At 45.4% G+C, this 14,959-nt stretch overlaps 1 protein-coding gene across 8 annotated transcripts in view; it reads right to left on the bottom strand.

The window, feature by feature from the left end:
• The window catches only part of DPF3 (double PHD fingers 3), a 717,329-nt gene that overhangs the window by 69,100 nt on the left and 633,270 nt on the right, over positions 1–14,959 (bottom strand). The window lies entirely within an intron of this gene.

Here is a 14,959-nt window from a genome sequence, read left to right as displayed (position 1 = left end):
GGGGACCACTGGTTAACGCCAAGATCTAGCAATAACTGATTGTGCAGCAGTCAGCAAATGGCGAATTAAGCTCTTCTTGATTTGTTTGTATGACCCCCGGTAAGGAAGGTGGGACCATTAAGTGGGGTTCATTAGGATATTTGTCCCCAACAAGTTTGTTGTATAGCTGGAGAATCTTGTCCCAAAAGGGGGTAATGTGGGCATGTGCCCCAAATGTGTCATGTTATCCGGGGCCTGCAAACAGCTCCAACATACGACTGAAACATTAGGATCAAGCTCGTTTAGAATAGTGGGGCACTGATACCACCTAGAGAATATAAGATAAATCTGTTCTTGGGCATGAAATGAGATAGATAATTTAAAAGAAAGCGCCACTGTATTGCCCCGTTCCATATCATCCGGAGACAAGTTCATCTCCCTTTTCCATTTTGAAAGGAATGTCGGTGGGTCTGGATAAGATCCTGAATCAGTATCTGGTATATCAGAGATGGTGAATGCTCTGGTCTGTCCGACTGGGATAATAATGACTCAAAGGCTGTATGTGGTCTTGTCAAATCGTCAATGTTCGGTATTTTGTTTACAAAGTGCGTTAGTTGAGTGTGTTCAAGCCAAGCCATTAAAGGGTTGTGGCAGGAAGAGAGCATGTCAGGTAGGTGAATTGGTTTTCCAGCACTGAGCGTATGTCTTAACAGAAGGGCCTCTGTCTTTTGCCAAACAAGAAATTTAGGTTTAGCACAAGTCGGAGGGAAAGAGTTGATACTAAATAATGGAGTCAAGGGAATGGGTCTCGAGGACAATACACCTTTTCTAAGGGAGCTGTCCCAAATTTGCAATGTAGCAGAAGTCACAAGGGGCATTAGGTCTGAAGGGGGTCTGTGGGTCGGGTGTCCATGAGAGGGATGTGAGGTCGGGAGATATTCAGTTATTTTCTAATAATGTCCGCAGTTTAGTGGAGGAGCCATGGTACCCATTAACTATTCCGATCAACGATGGAGTGTGGAAGTACAGTCGTAGGTCAGGGAGAGCAATGCCCCCTCTATTTTTAGGCAAAGCTAAAATATGAAAGCCAATCCTGGACCTCCTATGACACCATATGAAGTCCTGAATAGCCTAAGTGATCGATTGGAAGAAAGCACGGGGAAGGGGGGGTAGGAATTGCCTGAAAAATGTATACAAGTTTATGCAGAATGTCCATTTTGACAATGTTCATTCAGCCAAACCAGGAGATGTTCAGTTTATCATAAGATTCAAGGCTTGTTCACAATGTTCTCATTAGGGGTTGTGCCGTGTCCTAGCAACACAGTGCTACTACGACCGCTGCGATGCCAGCCCCTTCGGGCATGCGATAGCGGCTGCTCTGGGACGCCGTCATATGATGTCCCAGAACAAGATCTGCACCACCCCACGGTCATTTGACATTGGGCAGTCAGCAAGCAGTTAAGTCTGTCGGGGAGGGCAAGGAGGTAGTAATTTGGCTTCCCAGGTATTTGACAGCTTTTTGTTGCCATTTAAATCCAAATAAAGCATGAACCCGGACTAATGTAAGTTTGGGTAGGGAAATGTTAAGGGCCTCCGTTTTTATCGTAACTTACTTTAAAGTTACCAGCCAATCCAAATTCTGCAAATTCCTCTAATGGCTGATATGGACGTGTGGGGCTTGGTGACATATAATAAAAGGCCATCAGCATAAAGGGATCATTTATACTGACGATGCCCAATAGAAACTCCCTGAATGTTGGAGCTGTGCCGTATGGCCGTGGCAAGATGTTCTATAGTGAGTATGTATAGTAATGGTGACAGGGAACATCCCTGGCGGGTTCCAATACAGATCAATATTGGGTCAGATAGGAGGCCATTAGATCGTGTTCTTGCCATAGGATTATCAAGAGAGCCAGGATCTTGCATAGCATGCTGGGCCCAAGGCCCTCTTGTTGAAGTGTTCTCTCTAGGAATTGCCAGTGAACCCGGTTAACCGCTTTTTCAGCATCGACCGAGATCAAGCAAGCTGGGATTTGGACGTATTACATATTACATCACGGAAATGGTTTTTAGGATATTATCCCTGGTCTCCCTCGTGGGGAAAAACCTTACTTGGTCAAGGTGTATCAGGTTGGGTATGGTTGCAAGAGGGCGATTGGCCAGTAGTATAAGCGAATGTCAATGTTGGTGAGAGAGATTGGGCGATAGCTACCGCATAGTGTAGGATCTTTCCGGGTTTAGTAAAACTATGATATGGCCTTCCAAAGCTTGTCTCGAGAAAGGAGAGTCCCCGGAGATGTCATTATACATTTTTATGAGAAGTGGTGTAAGAGAGTCATGGAAGGATTTATAGAAACGGGTTGAGTAGCCTTCCGGGCCTGGGCTTTTGTTAGGTTTAAGGGAGGCTATTGCTAACACAAGTTCGTCAATAAAAGTTTGCTTAAGATCCTGCACTATATCTGTAGAGATAGTCGCAAGTGCCGTGGTAGCAATTTATTCATCCATTTTAGATTGAAAGTTTTCAGGCGACATGTTTGGAGGCCATGGTGGGACGTTGTATAGTGTGGCATAGAATGAACAAAGCAACTTGTTAATGTCTTTCGTATGATGGGTGAGTTGGCCGTCAGGTCGTTTTAGTTTAGGGATAGAAACAATGCTATTTTTCGCATTTAGGGCTCTAGCTAACATTCTACCAGGTTTGTTAACTTTGACATAAAACAGTTTACGTGATTTGTCTCTAATGGACAGGGACTTCTGTTTGAACAAGTTCAACAGTTTAAGTCTGGCATTGGATAAGGCAAGTTGTGCAGTCGGGGATTGGATACGTTTATGGGAACGTTCCAAGTCAGTAATCCGACAAGACAGTTCCTGAATCTGGGCAAGACAGATTTGTCTGAGTCTAGAGCCTTGTTTAATAAAGACCCCACATAATACGCATTTCAATGCCTCCTATTGTATAGGGGCAGAGGTATCATCATTACCATGGTCTGAAATGAAGTTGGATATAGCGGTCTGGATATGTGCAGAGCATATGTCGTCTTGTAATAGTGAGTCGTTAAGTCTCCAAGTCCAGTCATGATCAGGTAGACCGGGTAGGGAGAGGGACAGAAACACAGGCATATGATTGGACCATAATATGTTCCCGATCCTACTCTGGGGATGGTATGTCAGTGCATAGTGGCTGATGAGAAAAAAATCAATGCAGGAGTAGGCGATATGAGCTGCAGAAAAGAATCAATAATCCCTATCTGTGGGGTGGAGGATGCGCCAGACATCCATCAGGTTATGTTGAATCAGGAATCTCTTGAGTTTATTGATTTTGTTGTAGGTGATGGAGCTTTTACCTGAGGAGGTATCCAATGTAGGGTTCAAAACGCTATTAAAATCTCCTGCCACAAGGATCACCCCTTTTGCGAATTCCAATAGCTTGTGAAGATATTGAATAGCAGTAGTGATTTGGTCTTGGTTAGCAATATATATATTAGCCAGGGTGTAAGTTTTGCCACTTAGAGATATTTTCAAAAACAAATAACTCCCATCGGGGTCCGAACAGGAATCTAGAGTATAATTGACCGATTTTTGGAGGGCGGTTGCCACTCCTCTAGATTTAGATTGTGAGTATGTGCTATGTAGCCAGGTTGGGTAATATTTATTTCACAATATTGGTATAATATTTGTGCGGAAGTGGGTCTCCTGGAAGAAAATTATGTAAATTTTGGATTTGTGAAAGTCATACAGTATTTATGAGCGTTTAATTGGTTAATTCAAGCCGCGGGCATTGAATGAGCAAATTGGAGGGTAGCAGCGTTCAGGGGGCCTCCCATGGTAGCGAGATGGAAAAGGGGGAGAGCGAGGGAGGAAAAAAAAGGAAAAGAGGAGGAGGGAAGATGGGATTGGGGCAGAGGGAAAGGGAAGGAGGAAAAAAGACAAAGACCTCAGATGCTAGTTGCCAATTAGGGGTGGCCGTGTAGGGCAGTAGGGTTCAACCTGTCCTGAAAGGTCAAAACAGGCTGAAACACTGTTCTTTTACGTGGGGAAGAAAAGTTTTCTAGCAGTCGCATGTTTAAGCAACACCCCACAATGCATTAGAACAAGTTATAGTACATAATTAATGAAGAGGACTTGCCACAATTAGAGTGGCTAAGTCATGTAGAACCCTTTTACATTTAAGAAAGACTAAACAGTAGGTAAACACATCCCAGTTATGTCCTTTGTCTTATTGGATTCACAAGAGAGGTATCCTGATGGGAGAGAAACCACGAGACCCAACATAAAAAAAAATGTGGGGACAGAGACTCCATAGGACAGTATGGACAATATATTCTATAAGGGGTTTTATCAGTCAAGTGGTTCACCAAACATTATTACGATAATAGGGCAAGAACCACACTCTACAATTGGAGGTAAATTTGGGATACATTTGGGGTCTCACAAAGGGGTCCTCTTGGAATCCAAGCTGGGAAAGAAAAAACAAAAAAACACATTCCTAGGTTAACAGAGCCTGCCACAATGCTTATATTAAGTTCTATGTTCATATGAAGAAGCACCAGTAGACATGCAGGTGATGAACTATATTTAAAGAGGTTGTATACCCGCTGAATTTTTTTTTTTTCCTCACCTGCAAAGCAAAAGGCATAATGAGCTTGAGCTAGTATGCACCGCATACTAGCTCATTATGAAATACTTACCTTAGAACGAGGCCCCGACATCTGTCCTGATCCACGCCGAGGGAGCTGACATGTTCCCTCTGCGTTTCTTCCGGGTATCGCGGCTCCGGTGCTGTGAGTGGCCGGAGCCGCGATATCGTTACTCCCACCCATGCGCGGGAGATTTCTCTCCGGCAGGGTCCGGCGTCTGGCGGGCTTCCAGCCGGGAATCCCCTGTGCGCATGTGCCGCTGCACATTGCGAGGGGAATATCTCCTAAACTGTACAGGTTTAGGAGATATTTTTTTAGGAGATATTTAGGAGGACAGGTTTAGGAGATATTTTTTTTTACCTACAGGTAAGCCTTATTATAGGCTTTCCTGTAGGTAAAAGTCCCCAATTTGGCTATACAACCACTTTAACCACTTAAGGATCAGGCCTCTTTTTCAGACTTGGTGTTTACATGTTTAAAACAGTTTTTTTTGCTAGAAAATTACTTAGAACCCCCAAACATTTTATATTGTTTTTTTTCTAACACCCTAGAGAATAAAATGGCGGTCATTGAAATACTTTTTTTCACACCGTATTTGCGCAGCGGTCTTACAAGCGCACTTTTTTTGGAAAAAATTCACTTTTTTGAATAAAAAAATATGACAACAGTAAAATTAGCCCATTTTTTTATATTGTGAAAGATAATGGTACGCCGAGTAAATTGATACCCAACATGTCACGCTTCAAAATTGCGCCCGCTCATGGAATGGCGTCAAACTTTTAGCCTCAAAAATCTCCATAAGCGACATTTAAAAAATTCTACAGGTTGCATTTTTTGTGTTACAGAGGAGGTCTAGGGCTAGAATTATTGCTCTCGCTCTACCGATCGCGACGAAACCTCACATGTGTGGTTTGACCACCGTTTTCATATGCGGGCGCTACTCACGTATGCGCTCGCTTCTGTGCGCAAGCTCGTCGTGACGGGGTGTTTTTTTAATTTTTATTTTTTTTTTCATTTATTTTAATTGATTTTATTTATTTTTACACTGTTTTAAAAAAAAAAAAAAATGATCACTTTTATTCCTATTACAAGGAATGTAAACATCCCTTGTAATAGAAAAAAGCATGACAGGTCCTCTTAAATATGAGATCTGAGGTCAAAAAGTCCTCAGATCTCATATTTGGGCTACAATGCAAAAAAAAAAAAAAAAAAAAGAAAATCTGACATTTAAAAAAAATATACCTTTAAGAGGTATGAGCGGAAGTGACGTTTTGACGTCGCTTCCGCCCTCCTATGGTATAGAGACGAGTGGGGGCCATCTTAGCCTCACTTGTCTCTATGCCCAGCAGATGAAAGGACCCGATCGCCTCCGCCGCTACCGACTGCTCCGGTAAGCGGCAGAAGGGGGGGTGGCACCTCTCCCGCCGCCAATAGCGGTAATCTCGCGGCGAATCCGCCACGGAGACCACCGTTATCGTACAACCGACCGCCGCCTGAAGAGATGGATATCTCGGTTGTGGCAGCAGCTGCTGCCGTTACCGAGATATCCCTCTTCAAAAATAGGACGTACATCGTCGTGCGGCGGTCGGCAAGTGGTTAAGACTAGGGTTCTGGATATTGCTCAATTGTAAATTGTAGGAAGCTATACATTTAAGGAAAAACCATCATATGTTATTAAGTTTCTGTATATGTAAAAGATCCCCCTAAGTTAAAATAATGGTATTCAAGGTTTGTGGGCTGGTACCGGGGGTGAGGCGGTCCATGACGATGGTCATTCTCTGTAACATTGTATCAGCTGCTGGGTGTAAGTTGAACAGGCAGTTCTGAACACAGTTGCTGTCAGCATGTGACCTTGGGGGTTAGCTATAGGAAGGCCAAGCATTGTACTTGTGTCTATGTCTATATGCATCTAAAGGCCAGACCTATGGCAAAGCATGTATAGTTATCTCGTAAGCTTTTCACCCAAACATATAATCAGTTCCATCGTGCTGAGCAGTGCAGTGCTAATTCAGTGGTAGAGGAACTTCCTACTTCCCTAGAAAATGGTACAACAAGGCGGTAAGTTTTTTTTTTATCATGGGGGTGAGCTGTCATCCATATGTTATTGAAAGCAGTAAGGTAGAGATTCAGGAGAAGACTAGTTTCAGCATATAGGACAGGTCATAGCTCTCTAGTATGTGGGCCAGCAGGTGGTGATCTGGGAGCATTCCAGTTGGAGGGCCTCACACGTCTGCGTTGCGAGATCGAGGGACCAGTGGGAACAGTATCCAACGCTAACCAGTCAGGTATGTCAATGGGTTTGGTGTCCAGAAAGCGGAAAACCTCCGTCAGTTGCCTGTGGTCATTCACAAAGATGCTGTCATTGCGTCGGCGGATAGTGAGGCCAAAAGGGTAATTCCACACATATGGGCCGCCACAGTCCCTAACTTTATCTAGTAAAGGTTTCATTTGATGTCTCATGTATAGAGTTCTGCGAGACAAATCTGGAAGAAGGTGAATCGTAGCACCATCCAAGTGAAATGGGCCCCTGTTCCATGCACGTCGCATTTTCTCCTCTTTCATGAGAAAGAAATGCACTCTACACAACACATCCCTGAGCTGGGTGCATTCTCCACCACCAACTCTGTGCACCCTATCCAACTCGATGGGTTCAGAGGTAGGCCTGCCCATAATTTCGTTAAATATGGCAATAACAGTGTCTCGTAGGTCCGCTGATCTAATAGCATGCAGTTTAATATTTCGCCTGTGGCGATTTTTTATTTTTTTTATTTTTTTTTATTCGTTTTTATTGAAAGGTTTTAACAAAAATATGATTACAACAAGTATACATATCATACTTAGTACACAATGGACATTCAAGAAGTTGTGTCATACATTAATTGTCATGACATTCGTGCAGACATAAGTGGTAGTCTTACCATTGTGGGATTGGAAACAGAACAAAACACAAAGAAAAATATTGAGAAAGGGTAAGAAAATCGGGGAACTCGGACTAATGGATGGATGGACAAGGAGAAGACGGACGTAAACCAATACCGTGAGATTCGTCAATAAACTAGTATTAACATGCTTATAATCGTAATCAAGAGCAGTAAAAGACGTCTATTCATTCATTGATTCATTTCAGACCAGTCAACCCAAACTCTCCATTGGCTGTCCAGGCTCTTTCGGGTCCCACTTCTGCCAGCTAGTAATGATTCAAAGATATGATTTTGTCTGGTAATACCAAGTACCTCAGATAAATTGGGGGCTCTGTTGGATTTCCAATTTCTGGTGATCAGCAGTCTAGCTGCCAATAGGATGTGTGTAACTACTGTTCGGCAGCAAGGAGGAAAGCTCTCAATACCTAGGTTCAAGACTGCTAGCTCGGGTTTCAATGGTGTTAATATCCCTGTAATGCGTGAGATACACCGAAACACACTGCCCCAGAAACTAGAGAGGTGTTTACAGAACCAGAACATATGCGAGATGTTGCCTATCTCTCCACACCCTCTCCAACACAAGGGGGAGTTGGATGTTGAGAATTTTGCCATGAGGTAAGGTGCCAAGTACCATCTCAAGGCTATTTTTTGTGAGAGCTCCCAGTGGTTCACGCATCTGGAAGCTTTATATATAGTTTCAAATGCTTTTTGCCATTCATGAGGAGCAAAACTCTTATTAAAGTCTGACAACCATTTAATGTAAGGACGGGAGTTAGTGAAAATAAGTTTATTTTGAAAAGCGGAGTAGAAGAGGGATATCCCTTTAGGAGGGGGAGGAGATTTTCCCCATAAAATTGCCACAGTTTATCTAGAATAAAAATGTGGGGGGATCCTAATGATTTAAGAAGATGCATTGTTTGTAAATATCGATAATGGTCCATAGGGAGCAGGCCAAATTCTTCTCTAAGTGACTCAAATAGTTTAGGTGAGTTGTCCTGATATAGGTTAGCAATGTGAGAGATACCTCTAGCCTTCCATCTTGAGTAGTCTGTGTTTGGGATTATGTGGTGTAAAATCTCTATAGGTACAGGGAGTTCTGTAACTTCAGAGGATGCATCCGTTAGACTGCGTAAATCTCTCCAAGCTAGCAAGGAGGCCTGAAGTGTCTGAGAAAGGTGGCGTAAGGAGAGGTGTCTCCATGTGTCCAGCAATAAAAGCAAACGCAGATCATTCGTTGGGCTGAGGGCCTGTTCTATACCACACCAGAGAATATCCAGTGAGAGGGTGAGCCAGTATTTAAGCGAGGTAAGCATAGCTGCCCTATAATAGTCCTTCAAATCAATCAGGCCCATTCTGCCCACTGATCTATGCTTAATTAGAAGAGGTCTAGAGCATCTGGGTCGCCTACCGCCCCAAATGTATTGTCGAAGAATACCGTTGAGCGCTTTTAAGTGACTATTCTTAAGAGGTATGGGTAATGTGCGAAACACGTACAGTATTTGAGGAAGTAGAAGCATCTTGAAGGATGCTAATCTACCAGACCAGGTAAGTTCTGTTTTAGTTAGCCTTTTCGAATCTTTTTCTATCTTGGCAATTAACGGGATGTAGTTGGCGTCAGCTAGTTTAAGTGGGTCAGGTGTGATCTGCAAGCCGAGATAGGGGATACTCGACTCGGTCTATGTATAGGGAAAGCTTTTTTGTAGACTAATTTGGAGTTGAGGGGAGAGGTTTAGGCCTAGGATGAGGGATTTTATGAAGTTTACCTTGTAATAGGATATGCAACTAAAATCACTAAGAATAGAGTGGGCATGTGGCAGGGAAGAGTGTGGGGAGGATAGGAAGAGGATGACATCGTCCGCAAAGAGGCTTATAGTATGGGATTTATCTAGGAACATAAAACCTGATATGCCAGGGTGGGTTCTGATTTTTTCAGCAAGGGGCTCTATAAGAAGGTTAAAAATGGAGGGGGACAGGGGGCAACCCTGCCTAGTTCCATTGGAAATAGGGAAAGGGGAGGAAAGCATATTGGAAGTGTAAACCTGGGCGCAGGGGGAGGAATACAGAGCCAAGATCGCCGACAAGATGGGACCCGAGAACCCAAATCCAACATTTCGACAAGAGTCTGGGACATATATCCCCAATGTATCCTGTCGAATGCCTTCTCCGCGTCCAAAGACAGCAGCAGAGAAGGCATCCGACAGGATCTGGTGTGATGTAGAATATTAATCACCCTCCTTGTGGCGTCTGACGCCTGCCGTGCTTTTGTAAAACCAGTTTGTTCCGGTTTGATCAAGGATGGAAGGATAGGAAGAAGCCTATGGGACAGGATTTTGGCATATAATTTCACGTCAGTATTTAGTAGAGAAATAGGCCTGAAGTTAGCTGGAGTAGTGGGTTCCGTCCCAGGCTTTGGGATGGTAACAATAAATGCTTTGAGCATTTCAGAGGGGAACGAGGCAGAGGACACGGCGTCTGAGTAAACTGCTTTTAGAGCCGGGGAGAGGATTTGAGAGAAGGTCTTGTAGTAACAATTCGGGAGCCCATCAGGGCCTGGGGACTTTCTGTTTGGAAGAGTCTTAATGACCCATCGGATCTCAGGTTCCATGATAGGCGAGTTGAGGGTCTCTAGCTGTTCTTGTGTCAGAGTGGGGAGTGTGAGCTTGGCAAAAATTTTTTGAATGTCATCCTCAGTAGGTAGATGGGTCATTTTTAAGATTGTACAAAGAAGAGTAGTAATCTGCAAAGGAGTTTGCAATGTCCATGGGGTTATACGATTTACTGTTATCTGATTTACGAATTAGGAAAGGGATGTTAGTTTTAGTTTTACGATCTTTCAGTCTCTGGGCCAATAATTTACCGGCTCGGTTGCCAGATGAGTAGTGGGACAGTTTCAGAGAGTGGACATGTTTGTCATATTGCTCTAACAGAAGGAGCCTGGGCCGCGTACACACGCGGGGACTGTTCGCTCAACTTTGTTCGTCAAACAGTTTCAGCGGACAGTCCGCTCAAAATTAGCATGGACGGACTTGCCCACACACGACGAACGAACAGTCCGCTGAAACCGTGCGCGATGACGTGAACGGCACGTACGACGGGACTAGAAAACGACGTCCTATACACTGCAATGCAACCTTCGGCGTGTAAATTCTTTCTGAGCATGCGCGAGACTTAGTTTGACGAACAAGCCTACACACGGGCGGACTGTCCGCTCAAACCAAGTTTCAGCGGACAGTTTTTCGGAATTTCCGAAAAAGTTTGTTCGTCAGACTGTCCGCTGAAACTGTCCGCTGAAGCCCACACACGAGCGGACTGTCCGCCGGAAACACTGTTCAGCGGACAAAGTTGAGCGAACAGTCCCTGCGTGTGTACGTGGCCTGAGATCCGACTGTAGTTTGTTCAATTTATGCATTACACTATAATCTGTGTCGGTTGAAGTTTTGTTTTGGGCCTCTAGTTGTCTAATATCAGAGAGAAGGGAATCTAACTTTTGTGTCCTCTGCCTTTTTGCCCGTGAACTTATTTGAATGAGAATGCCTCTCATAAAAGCCTTATGGGCACACTACACAGTAAATGGACTAGACACAGAAGCAGTATTAAAAGAAAAATATTCCTTCAGTTGTTTGGTAAGGAAGGCAACTTGCTGCGGCTGTTGAAGGCGGCGAGAGTTGGCACGCCAGACACTTGCAGGTGTCAGAGGGCGCTCCCCATCCACCGTGATGGACACGGGAGCGTGGTCCGACCAAGTAATTTCATCAATGGACAAAGATGAAATTCTTTGGAGCAGTAGCTTGTCAGTTAAGAGTAAATCTATACGGGAGTACGAGTTGTGTCTGAGGGAGTGGAAAGAGTAGTCTCGCTCGGTGGAGTGCTGGCATCGCCAAAAGTCATATAGCCCTTCAGCATGGAGCAAAGGTTGCAGAGTAGGTAGAGAACGTTGCGCTTTAGAAGTTGTGTCCATTTTGTAGTTGGGTGTAATGTTGAAGTCCCCGCACACTATTAGGTCGCCTCGCTTTAGTAGATCCACTTTGCGGAGGAGCTTTTCCAAGAAGCGCAATTGGTGAGTGTTGGGTGCATATACATTGACTATCGTGTAAGGTTTGTTATTGAAGTTGCCTATTAAGACTAAGTATCTTCCTTCAGGGTCAATGAAGGTTTCCTGTAATGAGAAAGCGACTGAGTCCTTTTTGGCGATTAGTACTGCCTTCTTTTTTGTAGAGGCAGAAGCCCTGAAAATATGTGGGAATCTGTTGTGTTTAAAAGTGGGTACACTAGAGGATGTCCAGTGCGTTTCCTGGACACACAAGACATCAGACCCCAGCCTGAGAGCTTCTCTCCATAATGAGGCACGTTTAGCGGGATGATTCAGGCCACGGACATTAAAAGAAGTCACCTTAATTGACATATTTTAAGTAGGAAGGAATGCCATAGAAAGTACCTCAGTGAGTCCTGGGCTGCTCCATGGAAGCCAAGTTCAGTGGGTTGATGGTGTAGATGTCTGAAAGATCGTCTCCTTGTGTGGTCCTCCTTGTCCATTTCCGAGAGGTAGTAAGAGAGAGTAAGAGGGTTAAATGAAAAAAAAAACAAAGTTCAAATAGGAACAAAAAAACAACTTGTAAAGAGATAAAAAGTTAAATTCCGTCTGGAATCTGGTGGCAGGTAAACTGCACATATTTAAGAACGGGGAGATATACGGGCTGGGAGCTCCAAGGTGAAAGGGATCTTGTCGATCAGCTAGCCGTAATAGTCTAACCGAGGCAGTTAGTTGTCAGTTTTCTTAGTATGCCTTTTGCGGGATACAACTTGCCAGTCGTCGCTAACATTCAACGCTGAAGCAGCCGTGGTGTTGTCTGGGATTTGGGCTGGCAAGATATCCCACGAACGAAGCAAATAGCCTTCAGCCAAGCTGGATATTACGGATACCCTGCCTTCTCATGTGACAATGAGTTTGGTTGGGTACCCCCATCTTTACATAATATTATGGTTCCTAAGTGCCTTGGTAACCGACAGAAGGGACTTGCTTTTTTGCATAGTATATTGCGAAAGATCCGCAAATAGCTGAAGGGTGGAGTATTGCCCCGGGGGATTGGGGTTCTTACGGTAAGCCGCCATAAGATGCTCCTTTACGTGGTAGAAATGCACCCTCATCAGAACATCTCGGGGGGTGTTGTCTGGGAGATGAGACGGTTTGGGTAGGCGGTGGATCCGGTCAATGACAAGTTCAATAGTAGGGATTGAGGGTAGAAATGCCAGCATAAGATCCTTGGCGTATTGATGTAGATGGGCAGGTAGAACGGTTTCAGGTACGCCACGCAGCTTAATATTATTCCTGCGGGACCTGTCCTCGAGGTCGGCGAGCTTAGCCTTGAGCCAGGCTACTTCGTCTGCCTGATCGTTATGGGAGTCTACCAATGTATTTTAAGAGGTCGCGTATTCCCCCATCTTTTTCTCAACATGGTCAATCCTGCTCCCCAGTTCACTCACTTCAGATTTGAAATTTCTCATACATTCCATCATATCAGAGTGCAGGGAACCACGCAAGGAAATTAAAATATCTTTTAGAGTGGTATCCGATATAGGCTGGTTCGCGGTAGGGAAGGAGTTAATGGTGTCAGCTAGTTCTCTCGTATCATCTAGAGAGCCCTGATGTGGACTGACCTTATCTCCCGGTGGATCGTTCGTCAGGCGGGGCCTTGATTTAACTGGGCTGCATGATAGAGGGGTTGAGGCAGTAGGGGATTGCCGCTGTGAGTCCCTGTCCGATCCCGGGCTCGGCGTCGCAGATGGAGATGGAGATAGAGGCCCGCCTGCAGGAGACGGAGAGCCGCCGCCGGCGCCATCTTGAGCCTCGCGGCCTTTAGTAGTGAAGAAGTCCCAGAGTTTTTTCCGCTGGGCGGCGTTAACTCGCTTGCGGGTCATCTCCGGAGGGTGAGTAAGAGTTCAGCTCCGGTCCGGTGCAAACAGGGCTGAGATTCGCCGCCTCGGTATGCGTTAGATCCCTTCGCTGGAGCGGAGCTCTCGTGTTAAACGTCCATGCCGCTGCGCGCTAGCCACGCCCCCCGCCTGTGACGATTTTCTAAATCCATCATGTTGTAAGCGCAGATGGGTCATAGCAGCCTGGTGTTTGTGCAGACCTTCCAGAAAGTCTAACTTGAATAGTATTGCATCTCTGTAGATAATATTTGAACAGAGTTTTCAAGCTTCTGTACATTCTGAGATATGTTAGTAATATCTTGACGCAGGGATGACACCATCCTGGTTGCAATAGTTTTCATCTCTTGCCTTGTGGGTATTGATAAGAGGATAGCTGACATTTCTGCAGGAGATAATACAGCATTAGAGGTGGGGGCATGATCTGTGAAATCAGCAGACATGCTAGGCTGATCAGTGCTGTCATGTAAATCCTCTCTCAGGAGCGCAGCTATGCCAGAGAGGCTGGAGCTCGGAGCGTAGGGATCCCTGGCGGTAGCAGAGGAGAGCTTTCTACCTGATGTCCAGCCGCTGGGGGTGCCATGTTGTTCCTCGTGGCTGGTTCTGGCACCATTTTGTCCCAGGAGGCCGATCTGGTTCTCGCCGTTCCTGGGTTGAATTAATGCTGGATGTCAGTGGGATGCGTTCTGCGGGGGTCCCCGTGTTTAGGGCTTTGTCTGGACATGGATCTCGGGCATAAGAGAGTGAAGAATCTCTTCCTTGCAGGCATGTGGTGTGGAGCTCAGACCATGCACGTCTTCATACCGCCATAGAGCAGCCCCACCCCCAACTTTTGCAAATTGAAAGGGGGATAGTGTTCTAGTAGGCCTGGGTATTGTGATGGCTGAGTGGGGCCCGGCTCTAGCCAAGCCTGGGAGATCAAGGGTGGCCATTGGGGTGTAGCAAAATGGCTGCTACTTACTCCCGCAGGTCAAAGCAGGGTGATGTCACTGTGAGGGTTATGGGGAGCAGTGGGTAGGCTGGCCTGTTACTGGATCCATGTAAGGAGGTAGCAGGTGGTCAGGAATGTCGGGCTGCAGTGCTGGCAGATAGGCCAGGAGGAGCAAAATGGCCACCGTTCCCCTGAGATTAGGCCAAAGCCGCGGTCTTTCCTGGTTTCTGCCACCGTGTCGAGGAGCGCCGCTCCGTTTGGGCCCCATCCAGCGGAAGCTCATGGAGCCAGGTTGGGATACCTGGAGGGTCCCAAGGGGGACCTGTCAGGCTAGGAATGGAGAGTGCCAGTGAACAGGAATACTAAAATACAGAGGTAGTGGACGGAGCTGAAAGAATGCACGTCCTACTCCATGCTGCGCCAGGCCACACCCCCCGAAAAAGTACATTTATGATGAATACCATCTCTGCCCTTAAGACTAGAACCACATTTCCATATTTATGTCTTTGCAGATGCATTTTCAATTGAATTCAATGGAAAACATGCACTGACACACACTTTTT

This window comes from Lithobates pipiens, unplaced genomic scaffold (genome assembly GCF_037356315.1).
Source record: "Lithobates pipiens isolate NorthernLeopardFrog02 unplaced genomic scaffold, aLitPip1_a1.2 Scaffold_30, whole genome shotgun sequence".
In the NCBI taxonomy this organism is placed as follows: domain Eukaryota; kingdom Metazoa; phylum Chordata; class Amphibia; order Anura; family Ranidae; genus Lithobates; species Lithobates pipiens.
This window is presented reverse-complemented; position numbering and strand designations above follow the sequence as displayed.